The following is a 13463-nucleotide window of genomic DNA, read 5'->3' as shown; positions in this document are numbered from 1 at the left end:
TGGAGTCCAGCCGCCAGCCAGATCCACTGTTTTGCCCCCCTGAGGTACATGCTAGGAGTAAGCAGGAAGAACACTTGGTTAGCTCAGCACAAAGTCAACACGTACATTTGGCACTAAGCCTAGGATGCATTAAAGCAATATTTTGAAAATCAGCTGGAATAAAAGTTGAAGGGTGATAATGGTGGTTATGGACCACCCTCACCCTGTCTCATGTGTGCACATAGACATCAACTCACTCAAATATTCATCCCTATCCCCCACCACCAGAAAGGAGAAAGAGAAAAGGGCAGGTGCAAGAGAAAGACCAGTAGCACACACCAGAATGGGGAGAAACATTTCCAGCAAGCTGGTCTGAGCATGCATAGCTCTCTGGCTATATGGCAATGGTGTGACTGCTCAATGGACATTTGGCTAACACCGATTATTTTTCATCCATTTGCAAATTTCAGTGGAAAAAATGTGTAAGCAGTTTGCATGCTCCCTGCACAATTTCAGACAAATTAAGTGGTTGACTAATTATTGGTTTCATGAGAGAGAGTGTGAGCATGTGCATGTGTGTGTGTCTCACTGTGGATCACAGCACAGCAGGTCTTTCTTGCATCGTTCAAAGGGACCTACTTGATCTCCTAGTTTAGGCCATGTTAGCTCTCTGCAGGTACGTCTACATGAGATGCTCGCTGAGCAGTAGCCTAATAACACTGTGCAGTAGTGTGACAGTCAAAAACCATGCTAATAGGCTACTGCACAGTAAGCATCACAAGAAAACTGCACCAGTACTACTGTGTAGTAACTATAGTTACTGTGTATTTAGTTAGTACTTTATTAAGCAAGTACTAAACTAAATGTGCAGTAACTACTGCATATTAATGAATGTGTAGATGTGCCCTGAGAGGGGGAACCCAAGACTACAGGAGCCATGCTCTGATTATTGGTACAAACAATCTTCTCCTAAATATTGAGTCAAAGGTTTGTTCCTTGCCCCCCTGCCCCACACCTTTCAGCTGTGACAGCAAAGCTATGCATGCATTTTATGACCTTGCTCATTTTCTATCAGTTGAGGGAGTTGTACTTTTTTCCCATCTTGGTACTCTACCTCAAAAAAGTGGAGGGAGGGGGGGAAAGGCACTTAAACACACATGTAGCTTTTCATTCCTTAAGCAGACAAGTAAGAAGGAATTCAAAATGTGCTAGTTTAGAAGCAATCGCAACATTAAAATAGCCACTATCATCCAAACGTAGCAGGACTAAGGATAGGTGGCTCTGGTTTTTAAAGGACTGACTTGATAGCATTTCCTTTTCAAAACAGGGCAAATAAAGTTTTTACACACATCAATCATCAGTTTACCTTTTGCTACAGGCCCAATTCAGATACCTTCACTCAAGGTACTGGCTGTCTCTCCCACCACGTGCGGCCCTACAGTGCTCAATGTCTGCAGTGGGAGAGGTCTATTGGGGCTTCCCAACAAGCCCTACACATGAGACAACCATGTTGTGCAACCTCTAGAACAGGCTTGTCCAACATACGTCCCGTGGACCGCCATGCGGCCCACCAAGGCATTTTCTGTGGCCTGCGGTGCTGCAACGGGAAACAAAAGTAAACACGGTTTACTTTCATTCCCACCCCTTGTCCCTCCCCCAGCCCCTCAGCAGCTTCCTAATGGCTGCTGAAGGGCTAGGGAAGGGACAAAGTTCCCACACACACCGCGTCAGCTTGACGTTGCCGACGCGGTGCGTGTGGGAAGAGGAGTAACCACGTGCCTCTTGGGACAGGATGAGCCCAGCCAGAGCAGCAGGGGGCTCAGCTGCACTTTCCCCTACCTGCGCTGGTCAGTCCCGAGTGGCACACGGCTCCGCCACCGCCTCTGCTAGCTGGTGCTGACCCAGGTAGGTCTGTTCCATTTGGAGCAGTATGCAGCTGAAACTGGGTTCTCACATGCTGCTGGGGATGGGAGGAGGCCAGCCGGGTCAGGCAAACATTTTAGCCCACACTGCACTCCAGGCACCTAGGGAGAATGACAAGACACGTTTCACTAGTACTGGCAGCACTGTAAAACGGCCACATTCAGTGGCAATAAATGAATTTCACATTGTGCATTTGTGGGCTTTTTTAAAAACATGGTTACCAGCCTTTTCCTCTTTGAGAAACTGTCTTAAAAGAGAGGGAAACCTGTGCTAGCTTCCAAAAAAGTAACAGACAGCACAATGGTCTCCTCGGCTTTCTCTCGTTCCCGCTCTCCTTTTCAAAATATACATGGTTTAACAGCACGGATCCAAGTCACAGAAGACACCTCCACCTGCATCACAAAAAGAACCATATTTAAAAACAAAAACTAAAAACAGCTGTGCAGCACAACTGTTGCTCAAGTGTAACACAACAGTGCTCTTACCTGTGGGCTCAGGAAGCATCTTACAACTTAGAGCTATGCAAGGAAACCTTCCTGTAAATATCTTTCCTGAAGAGGTTCATAAGAGGGAGAGAGAACAGTAATTAAGGGTGCAGACAGACATACAATTGAGTTCTGGTGGGTGGGTTGGGGTAGGTATGTGGTCGGGGGCAGGGGGTGGGAGGGGAGAAGCAATGCAATGTGGGTTGCCTAGAGGACTGACTTGTCCTGTGTCATGGCACACTTGGAGTCCACACATGAGACTAAACTGGTTCATAGCGAACAAGTTGAAAATAGTACTTGATTTTTCAGGTACATTTTTTAACCATTCCAGATGGATTTAAATTGGTTTAACAGGCGTGCATGGCTGTCCTCCTCAGATTTAAACCACACTTAAACCACTGTAAAGCTCTCTAGGTTTAAACCACATTTAAACCACTCTTAAGTATTATGGGTTTGTGACCTAAGGCTCCTCACTAGCTAGAAGGAAAAAAATGCTCTGTCTGTTGTCCCTGGGTTGGATTAACTGGTTAGGAATATAGGGTTGTCACTGCAGCATGAGGAGATTTGTAGCTAATTCCCCTCCTTGAATCTAGCATTAACACAAGCCTAGCATTAATCTCCATTTAGCTATGAGTCTTGGTGTGACTGGGAGCAAAAAGACAGAAACAAATGAAATCCAATGGCTGGGAGCTGATAGAGACAGTTTCACACAACCACCAAGGTGCATGTCTTTTTAATTCAGTTTAGCACATGGAACCACATCCCTGAGGATGCAATGAATTTTCTGACCTGTGCCAGGCCCATGCCAGGACTGGATATATTGTTAGGAAGACAGAAACAAAGCTCAGAAGTGATAGGTGTAGCATCTGCAAAGGCTCGCTTGGCTGCAAGCTGAGTGGGTGAGCTGTGCCTAAGAACTTTGCAAGAAAGGCGGCAAAAAGTTTGCAGAGAGTGCAATATCTTTTCCAAATGGAAGGTATGCTGTGCACAATGTACACTTTTTACTGGAAGATTTGAACTGTAACCAGAGCCCCCATTGCAAACTCCGGGCTCTGACTGGCTACTGTGGAGCCATAAAAGCTGAGGGAGGGAAAAGCAGGTGGAGAGAGAAGTGGCAGGAGAGCTATACCAGACTGGAGAGAGGGGCAGACACTCAGCCCCTCCTTCCCCCAGACAGAGGGAATGGAGATGAGGCTTGTTGGGGACCAGACTTCTGGACAGAGGGGATCCTGAGTCACACCAGGAGAAGCTGATTTCCCACCCAGGTCAGGGCTGTGCAATCAGGGACACAGGTACCCAGGGAAAGAGTGGAGAGGGGTTGGTAAGCTAGCTGGGAGAGGGAATCCCCTGTCTGCATGTGAAGGTGCTGTGGGAGAGAGACAGCCCAGAGAGGGAGCAGGCTGCGAGAATCCCAAATCTGCATGGGTGTGTGAGGCAACACTTAACCTCTACACTTCGTAGGAGGTGTATTTTTCAGAAGGAAACTAAAGAAAAGAAACCTATTACCTGCAGTGGCTGATTGGAGCCTTGTTTTTGCTGAGTTACCAAAAAAGAGCAGAGAGTCCACCTTCCCCGGAGCCGCAGAAGTCTTGCCTCTGATACCTACTGGTAGATCATAGTTAAAGCTGCGTTGCCATTTATTGTTATGGGAAGGGGAGTCTAACCAGAGGGAAATCAACCTGGGTTATGGGGATGAAACTGTTTTAAAGTGTTACAACTAGGTGAATGTAAATCATAGAGGCTGTTTGATGCAAGTGGGACCACCTAGTGTGGTGGAATTATTCATTTACTGTTGCTGTTGTAAACTCCATTCAAATTGTTGGTTTTACTATTAACTATTGATATTATATACATATATGTATGTTTCTTCTCTCGATTAATCATTTATTTTCTGTATATAGTTGTGTATAATTAAGAAACCCATTTGTTTATTGGACTTAAAGTAAATTCTTGGGCAGTGAGGGTGTCAGCAGACCTGCCTGAGGGGTTTCCCAGAGCTACTGGCACCCTGAGGATCCAGAATCGGGCATATTGCCTGGCCTAGCATGCCAATAAGGATTACACAGGCTTGACACAAACATTACCATGCAAATCTCTTTAGTCTGTTATGTAGAAGAACAAGCTATCTGACCCTAATGCGGTCTTTAAAATAGAGATCTCAGAGCAACTAACATAACCAATACAAATGGTGGGAGGAATTTAAGGATGAGAAATTTGCAGACACTGAGCCATGGCATGACACCAGAGCACCTCCTGTACCTGCAGACTTCCTCCTTCAAATAGTCTCACCATCTGCTTGGTGCTTTCTCAATTGTAATTACCACCTCTGCTTCAAGGAGCTCACAATCTAGCAAAAGGGGTCAGGGAAGGGGAACAATACACAACATATATGCAAATTAATTCAGTTGCATGTAAATTAATTCAATGTAATTTAATACACTACAGGCAGCACAGCAGAGCTGGGCTCTTCAAGATGGGCATTCATAGGGCTGGGGTGAAAGAGCATATCTTCACAGCAGTGTCAGATTGTTAGTGGAGGGCTCTAGTGTAAACCAGCTTTTGGTTAACATACTGCTTAAACCTCCAGCAGCTAACAGCCACTGCTACCTGATCAACAGGAATCCTGGTTTTCTCTGATTTAAAAAAATTCCCATTTTTGGGGAGATATATATATAGATATATAGATGAGTAGTGTTTCATTTTAATCATGGAAAAATGTAGATTTGGGGTTACTTTTTTTTAACTAAAAATTAGGGATATTTTTAATCAGAGAAAACCAGGATCCCTGCTATTCAAGCATATGAATCCGTTCGGGATCCACTCAGTGGCTAGGAAGGCCTCTTTCACTCCTATGCTGCTTTATAGCAGCTGCAATGGATCCCTTGTCCATCACCCACAGACAGACTCCATCTCTTCTGGTTAGTCCTAGTAAAAGGGAGAAAATGGTTTATCCCTTCTTATCTTGTTTAATGCCCGAACTAAGATTAATTCCCTGTCCTGCCCAACAGAGAAAGAGCAGAAGAACCTTAGGAAAGCATAGCTAGGGTCACTGGAGATGTGTAAGGGGTGCACGCGGGTGCACGTGCACCCCCTGAGATCAGCCATGCACCCCCTGGAAGAGCCAGCCATGAAACCGGAAGGGCACTTCCGGTTTTGCCACTGACTCAGTGATCGGCTGTTGGTGCCCCCCACACCAGACTAGTGAGGCACCAGTCGCCCATGGTTAGGATTACACCTTCCTAGGGGATGATCCTTATCTAATCAATACACACAGGTCCAACTGCAGTGCTTTTAATTAGCTCAGTTTACGCACCTTGTCTATAACCCATCAGCATCTAAGCCCTACTAACATTCCCCCTTAAATGAGAGGCTGAGCAAGCTGGCATCCTCACACAGATCATAAAAAGAAGGAAAATTATTTTAAACCCCTATGATGGCATTGAAATAATTACAACGCGACTCAAAACACAATCTGATCTTCACTGGGGTGGCAGCGTTCACATATACAAGCCTCTCAAATTCCTTTTGAACTGCACTAGATGGAAAAGAGAATTAAGGGGGAGGTGGGAGCAAGGGGGAGAGAATGGAGGGAGTTGTGTGGGATCGCACTGTGTAGAAAGAATACTTATGGACACTCTGGGTTAATTCAGAGACATCAGCCTTCCCTTTATATAATTTTTTTCTTTGCTAGCCTATCCTACTAATAAAAATAATGTGCAACACAGACTGACATTGCAAAAGCAATAGATATGCAGAAATGGAACTTCAAATCCTCCTTTTATAAGAGCTGTAAAGAACAACTTGTAAAGAGACAATGATCCAGAGCTTCCAGTCACTGCAGTCAAAGGCAGCACTCTCACTGTCTTCAACAAAGGTAGACTGGGCCCAGTGTATTGTGTTGGGAAAGTAGTCTTACCAAAAAGAAACAAATGGACATTTTCCATTCTTCTTGCCTTTGGCACAGAGCAAGAATAACTTATAAATTACTTCCAAAGACTTACAGGCAACTTCAGAGAAACAAAGGACAAACAAGGTTTATGTTTATTGCTTCACAAGAAAACAGTTAAGACACTCAAAAATCCCAAGCTGCAACTGGAAAGCTTTCTTTTTCATGCTAGCTATATTCCATTTTAGATCCTTTTCCCCCCTGTGAGTTAAAAATGCATGGTGCAGTAGAGAATTGTAACATCCCTCTTTTCTAACAATACTTCCTGCTCCTGCAGAACGTGTCACCCAAGGGCTTTGTGGCGCTTCACAATCATTTCTGATGAATTCTGGCAGCATTCCTGTGAAGTGGTCGATTTAAGAATGACCAACTGAAATACAGGGGCTGTTAGAGTCATCCATGGTCATAAAGGAGCCTCTAAGAAAAGCTAAACCAAACCCAGACCTCTTTACTCACAATCTTTTGCTCCCCCTCACCTTTCACCAAAAACACAGCCACGCACAGACACAATTCCCTTTGTACTGAGCTGGCTTTTTCAATGCTTGTTCCGGAGCAGTAAGGGCCAACCTTTTCAGCAGGCATGCCATAACTTAGCCCCACACCCTTCCTAAGTGCCACTCAGATTCCTTTCCCTTACCTGGCCTGCTGCTCTGCTTTCTGCTCCCTGGCCTATCTGCCACTGTGCTGCCTGCTCCCCCCCAATCTGCTATGTGCCACATCACAGGCTGCCCATGCCATTCTGGTACCTGTGCTGCAGGCCGGCCACCCCTGTTCTAGACCACTGTCTGGAGCCTGTGTTATTCTAAGTTACAGTATAAAAACAAAGTTTAAAATGAAAGAAAGGAAGGGATAGCTAAATTACCTCCTAGCCTCATCAGAAAATTATAATCAGATAAAGGGCACTCCTGTAAAGAAACACTTGGCACAGTTGTGTTGGAATTGGTGACTCCACAACCTTTCACCTGCGGGTCACCACTGTAAATCCTACGACAAGACAATGGTGGTAAAAAGCCATTAGCTATCTGATGACTGCTTCATGGGTCCAGTCCATTTTCCAATGGACAGGCATTCCCCATCACAAGAAGTGCCCTCATTACAGGTGTCATGTAAGATGATTCAGCAAAGAGCTCAAAACTGCACTGGCATAGAGGCTCTACTGGCCTCTAGTGGTCCCACCACAATATATGCTTCAAACTTAAAAGCAAGTCATTTTGGAGAAAGGCAGAAGGTAGTTTAGAGATGCACCTTCCAGACTAACTGAATCAGATATGCGTGAGTTTTTATGAGCAAGAGCATCTGATTGAATGAGCTCTTGCTCATGAAAGTGTATGAATCTCTGATTCAGTCTAGAAAATGGTTCTCTACCTTACGATCAGGACTAGGCTAAGTGAGGCTCATGCCATGTAGTCTGATTAAATAGCTCTGCTGAATCCAATGAACTAAGCAGCACCAGGTGGTCCCTAGCCCCCTTTCCTGGGTCTGCTCTTAAGGAACCCTTCCGGCACCTGAGCCTTGCTGCAAAGCTTACTGGCCTCCAGTTTTTGCCCAGCTCCTGTCCTGGTAGCTCCTCTGACTCTCTAACCCCCTGATTCCTGCTTAACCTTCTGGTTCAGTTTTTGGACTTTGGTTTGACCCCAGTTTGACTCTTGACCTTGGATCCCTGCTTAGTCCTCCCGTTCAGTTACAGACACCGGGCTTTGGTCCCTGTCTCTCAGGTTGGAACTTGGGTTGCCCTCGGTTATTGCCAACCCACAATTTATCCCAGCAAACCTGCTGGTTCTCACTCCTGTCTCCACCCACTAGGCATGGCACACTTGTGATCTGTGACACCTGCCTTCTTTCTAATTTCAGGCTAATACAGCTAACTACCTCTCTCTGATTGTGTGGAAAGTACCCATGCCTTTGGCAATGATAATACAAGTAGAGAATGTCAGTAGATTATTTGTGTACAACTGTGTACGTCCGGGAGTCTGCAACCTAGAAATCTAATTTCATCAGGAAGGTGACGATATTCCTAGCAAGCAGAAAAAATAGTATTGTCCCCATTTTACGGAGAGAAACCTGAGGCATCGAGAGAGAAAGCCCCCTGGCCAAAGTCATGCAGATGTTTCACGAACAGAGCTTTGCACAATAATAAAGGGATTCCATTCGGATTTGAAGTGCCATGTGTTCAGTACTGTTGCTTGCAGCCACGAGGTGCAGTGTGTGCACTGAGCTAGTTTGAAATTGCCCAAGCACATGGAGCTTCCTGTAAGCTTCATAGCATCACTCTCCAAGTCATCCCCACTACAACTCTTGTACCAACCCGCAGGTTGTTGTATCTTTCCTCGTAATGAATAGCCAGTCCAACATGTTGCCTTCTGAGTCTCATAATCATTTAAATATGATGGTTGTCAAACCAGTCCCCCACTCCTTGTTTGATATACTGCTCCTGGGGCAGGATTTGGTTATCTACTGTTGTAGCTTTCCTGTTGGCAGTCGTCTTCCTGGAGGCCACCCCTACTCCTTGCTGCATCTGACACACTGACCTCTGGCCAACTGATAGTAGAAGCCCAATCAGAATTATCTTCTGTCCCCACGTACTGGTTCTCTAACACAGCAGCTCTGCAATTGTCTACAGTTTCTCCTCAAGCGCTGCCCCTCAGTTTTAACCATTTCATAGGACCTCGGCCCAACACTAGCGTGGACAGTGGCTTTTTGCCCTTGTTTTGCATGGGTGCTGGATGGTTGAGCCCAGACTGTCTCCCCTATGCAAAGAGGCCTCGTGTTTCTGGCTCTTCTATTGTAACATGTTGCCTGTCTGTCTTGACATTCTCGTAGCAGCCTCTGTGCATTGTCTGTGTTCCCTCCATCATGTTGTAGGAGCCTGTCTCATGGGAAGTAGCATCCAGGTTCTTTGACCCATCAGTCTTGGCTGGGCAAATATCAGCCCCCTGAGAGGGGTATAGTGACGGTCCAACAGAGCCAAATAAGAATCATATACAATCCTTTTTGCCTTTGCCATGAGTCTTGGCTGTCTTGACAACTAATTCTGACTTCCTGATGTTTTGTGGGCATCCCGGGGAAGATGTTTTATGCTCAAATTCCCATTTTTGTGCTAAATTTTTTTAATTCCTCTGCTGCATATTGTGGCCAACTGTCTGAACACAAGGAAAGGGTGCCTTCAGTTTCCTGATTACTGTTCTTGTTTGTCTTCTAGGTAGTCCACCTCCCCAAGAACTGGAGTAATAATCTACTGTGACCATGTAGTTTTCTATCATTGAATACAAACAGGCCTTTCCCAGCCTTTTCCCAAGGTCCTGTCAGGAGCTCATGAAACTGCAGCATCTCCTTCTGTTGTCTATATCCGTGCACTTTGCACACCTCACAGTGGTTGGTGACTTCCCCGGGCAGTACCTGATGCTCACTTCATAATGTCAAAGTCTCAAAAACAAGTGTTATGGGCCCTTTCGTGCACTCAGGAGTGCCTTCTTCCTAATGCTTCCAGTGGATTGTGATCATGCTACACACCCACCATCTGTCCAAAAGTGAACAGCTAAAAATCACTCTAGGCAGGTGCTCCTTTTCTATTTGTGCCCTCTTTCTGTATTGGCCAAGGCCCAGCTGGCAAATGCTATGGATTGCTGGTTCTACATTAATGTTGCTGCCAGGCCTCCTCCTGGGACATCACATGGTAGCTGTAGTTGCTCTGCTGGGTTGTAATACTTCAAGCTTGGTGCCTTCCTGATGAATCTCTTTATTCTTTCAAATGCCTGCTCCTAGGTTTCTGCCCAGTCCCATGCTGCCTCCTTATGTGTTAGCTGTATCAAAGGTTTGCAAGCCTTTGACACGTGTGCACAAAATATGGAAAGGTAGTTAGTCGTGCCTATAAATCTCTGGACACCCTCCACATCTTGGGGTCTGGGCATTTCCTTAGTGCCTCTCAGTTTCTCAGGGTCTGACTGGAGTCCAGCCGAGGTGAGAAAGTGTCCAACATCGGGACCTCAGTTTTCCTCAGCTTCAACCTGTCTGAGTTCAACTTAATATTCTGCTCCCTGTACCTGTGTAGGAGCTGTCATAGATCAGCATCATGGTCTGAAATAGCTTCTTCCTTGTGCTCTTCATCCCACACAACAAGGATATCATTTGCTACAATCCCAATTCCAGGGAGTCCCTCTAGTGCTTGCTTCAATTTGTGCTGGAATGCCTCTGGGCCAGATTGGTTCCCCCTGGGCACCCGTACCCAATAGTATTTGCCAAAGGGTGTTGCAAATATTGTCAGTTGGCTTGAAGACTCATCTAATTTAATGTGCCAGGCCCCATTTTTTACATCAAAAACCATGACTACTTTTGCTCTAGATAGTTTGGACAGTATGTTCTCAAGAGCGGATGGTAGAGAATAGCTCCTTTTCAATGCCCTGTTAGAGGTTTTGGATCTATACAGACCCTCTGTTTGTCAGATGGTTTTCCTGGCACTGTCAGGATGCTGATCCAGACAATGCAAACTTCCATTGTTTCAATAATGCCCCTTTTTTGTTAGCTCCTCTTTGAGAGCCTCCATCATGGCTAATGGTACTGTGCATTTTGGCAGTTGTGCAGGCTGACCTTCTGGGTCTATTCCTAACTTTACCTTACCTCCAAGGTGCCCATCTCCCTCAAACACATCTTTGTACTCCTGTAAAACATCTGACGAGGATCAGACTGTGCTCCCTCCCTCCTGTCTCGTGTAGGATATTAAGGTATTGCAAGGAGATCAGCCTCCTAACCACTCCAGTGCTTCACGTGTCAAACATGTTGGCTTATCAAACCTAAGGCTTATGCTGGATAAGTAGACAGAGAAACTGAATGTCTGGGCCTCAGGTAGCTCTCAATCTGGCCTCTGATCTTCTGGGTTTTAGTTCGTACCCATAAGAAAGCATAGCACCACACACCAGGCTGCAGGGCTACTAAATGGGCACAATTATGGGTGCAAATGATTTTCTGTAGGGATGAGCACAAACCACATCCAGTATACATACTGTAAAACCTGGCCTCCAATGCTATAGTTAAACATTACTATCCAGGAAAGCTCCACTCCCAGAGAGCAGCAACAACAAAGACTTGAGCCATCACTGAACAAGTAGTGAATTCTGTCTCCAGCCTCACAGTCAGAGCAATGTTGAATCAGGACTAAAGTGCGCATACCGTTTCTTCCCTTTTCCTTTGTTTTCTTGGGAAAAAACACGCACAAAATTCAACCCAAAAGCATCCTGCTTTACATCAATAGTTGTTGCTTGCTGTCTTCCAAGTTTGTGACTGCTCATCAAGCATTGCATGCATATTGGGGCCCAGGTGCTGGGACAGCTCTTAAACAGCAAGACCCTTGCAAAGTGATCCAACAGCCTCCGTTCTTCCCAGCAACAGGGACCCAAAAATTCCAACCAGGACCTCCCCCAAGCTCCTTGCACAACCAAACAGGCAGGATGGAGGGGTATATTACAGAGTGAGTACAGTACTGGCATTAGGGGTCTGGTGCACAGAGGCTTCCTACCAGATGGGAGAAACATAGCCAGTGCCCCAAGCCAGCATTGGAAGGAAGGGGGATTGACCTCTCCTCACCAGTTCAGACACCACACTGTGCAGCAGGGGTGGAAGGGTAGTAAACATCACAGTAGCTTGCTAGCCAGCTTCACCTTTTTGCTGAGCAGTCCCTCCCCATGAGCAAGAGCAAGGCAGCTCTGACTGGCTTGTCATTTCATTAAGACCACATGGTGGCACAAGGGCCTGCTGACCAGCAGGGTCCCAGTGAAATGTAGACAGTCCTCCTCCTGCTCCACAGCTGGACTCAGGCAGGAGTCTCTGCTTTGGAAAAACAATGCAGGCCCAAAGAGCTGACCCTGAAAGCATAGCTGGTGCTGGTGCTACTGCAGGGGGGTGCAGCTGTAGCAAGTGGATTGAGCCTGACAGTCGAGAGAAGACTGACTGCAACCCCACTGGGCCTGGAAGGAAAACAAAAGCTTAAAATTGAGCTCATGTCTCTTGCCACTATTTTGCCTTAACATTTCCACCCCCACAGGCTAGGCACAGGATCACAGGTTTCTGCCACAATGCTGAGAGTTCCTTAGACAGTAAAACAATGATGTTTTTTATTTAGCATTGTCCTCAAAGATCAGCAAATACCAAGCATGCTCTTTACCACTCAGTCTCCCTGGGCTTGGTTCTCAGTTTTACCTTAGAAATCCAGTGCTTCAGATCTTCAGGAAATGCTCGCTTTAGGGGGGGTTCTTGGGTAAAATGTAATTCTTCTCCCTTCTCACCTCCCACTGACAACCACATGGCTGGCACATTCCCCTTTATTCAAACAGGGCGAAAGGGTTTCCCTCCACCCTGCTCTCACAAGCAATATTCCGTCAGAGCAGAGCAAGTGTCCACGTGAAAAAAATATTAGCTGTGGCTCTCTTCCAAATGGCTTCTACAACCCAAGCTCTGCCTGCTTGTGACACCAGTGTGAGATGCTACTTGCAGTTGATTATGTAGCCAATGGCTGCCTCCCTTCCTTCCCTTCCTACTCCCAATGAAAAACCTAACAATAGTAAATTTAATATTAGGATCTTTAAAGTTGCCACTCATAGTAGGTTTCAGTGCCAGTACCCCTACCGAGATGAATGGGAGCATCCCCCACCTCTCAGGGCTACCATTCTGATCTAGCAGCTGGCAAAGCAAATAAAACTCTGGCTTGCATCTATTGATGCATCTCAAGCAAGATCCAAGAAGTCATCCTCCCGCTGCACTCGACCCTGGGGAGGCCACACCTGGACTACTGCATCCAATGCTGGGCTCCACACTTTAGAAAGGATGTAGAGAAGCTTGAGAGAGCCCGGAGGAGAGCCACACGCGTGATCAGAGGTCAAGAGAACAGGCCTTATGAGGATATGCTGAGAGCAATGGGACTCTTCAGCCTGGAGAAGCAAAGGCTCAGGGGTGACTTGGTGGCAGCCTATAAGTATATAAGGGGTGTGCATCAGGATCTGGGAGAACATCTGTTCACCAGGGCACCCCAAGGCAAGACAAGATCTAATGGTCACAAACTGCTGGAAGAATGTATTAGACTGGACATAAGGAAAAACTTCTTTACTGTCCAAGTCTCCAGAGGCTGGAATAAACTCCTCCCA

General features: G+C 46.1%; 1 long non-coding RNA gene across 1 annotated transcript; it reads right to left on the bottom strand.

Moving 5' to 3' along the window:
• On the bottom strand, nt 1–4619 carry LOC109286458 (uncharacterized). The gene is made up of 3 exons (XR_002094494.2): nt 2388–4619; nt 2124–2294; nt 1–2003 (listed from the first exon to the last, which is right to left on the bottom strand). It is a non-coding gene; the product is annotated as an uncharacterized LOC109286458 (long non-coding RNA).
• Between the last annotated feature and the right edge of the window lie 8844 nt (nt 4620–13463).

The sequence above is a fragment of the Alligator mississippiensis genome, chromosome 1 (genome assembly GCF_030867095.1).
Source record: "Alligator mississippiensis isolate rAllMis1 chromosome 1, rAllMis1, whole genome shotgun sequence".
Classification (NCBI taxonomy): domain Eukaryota; kingdom Metazoa; phylum Chordata; order Crocodylia; family Alligatoridae; genus Alligator; species Alligator mississippiensis.
This window is presented reverse-complemented; position numbering and strand designations above follow the sequence as displayed.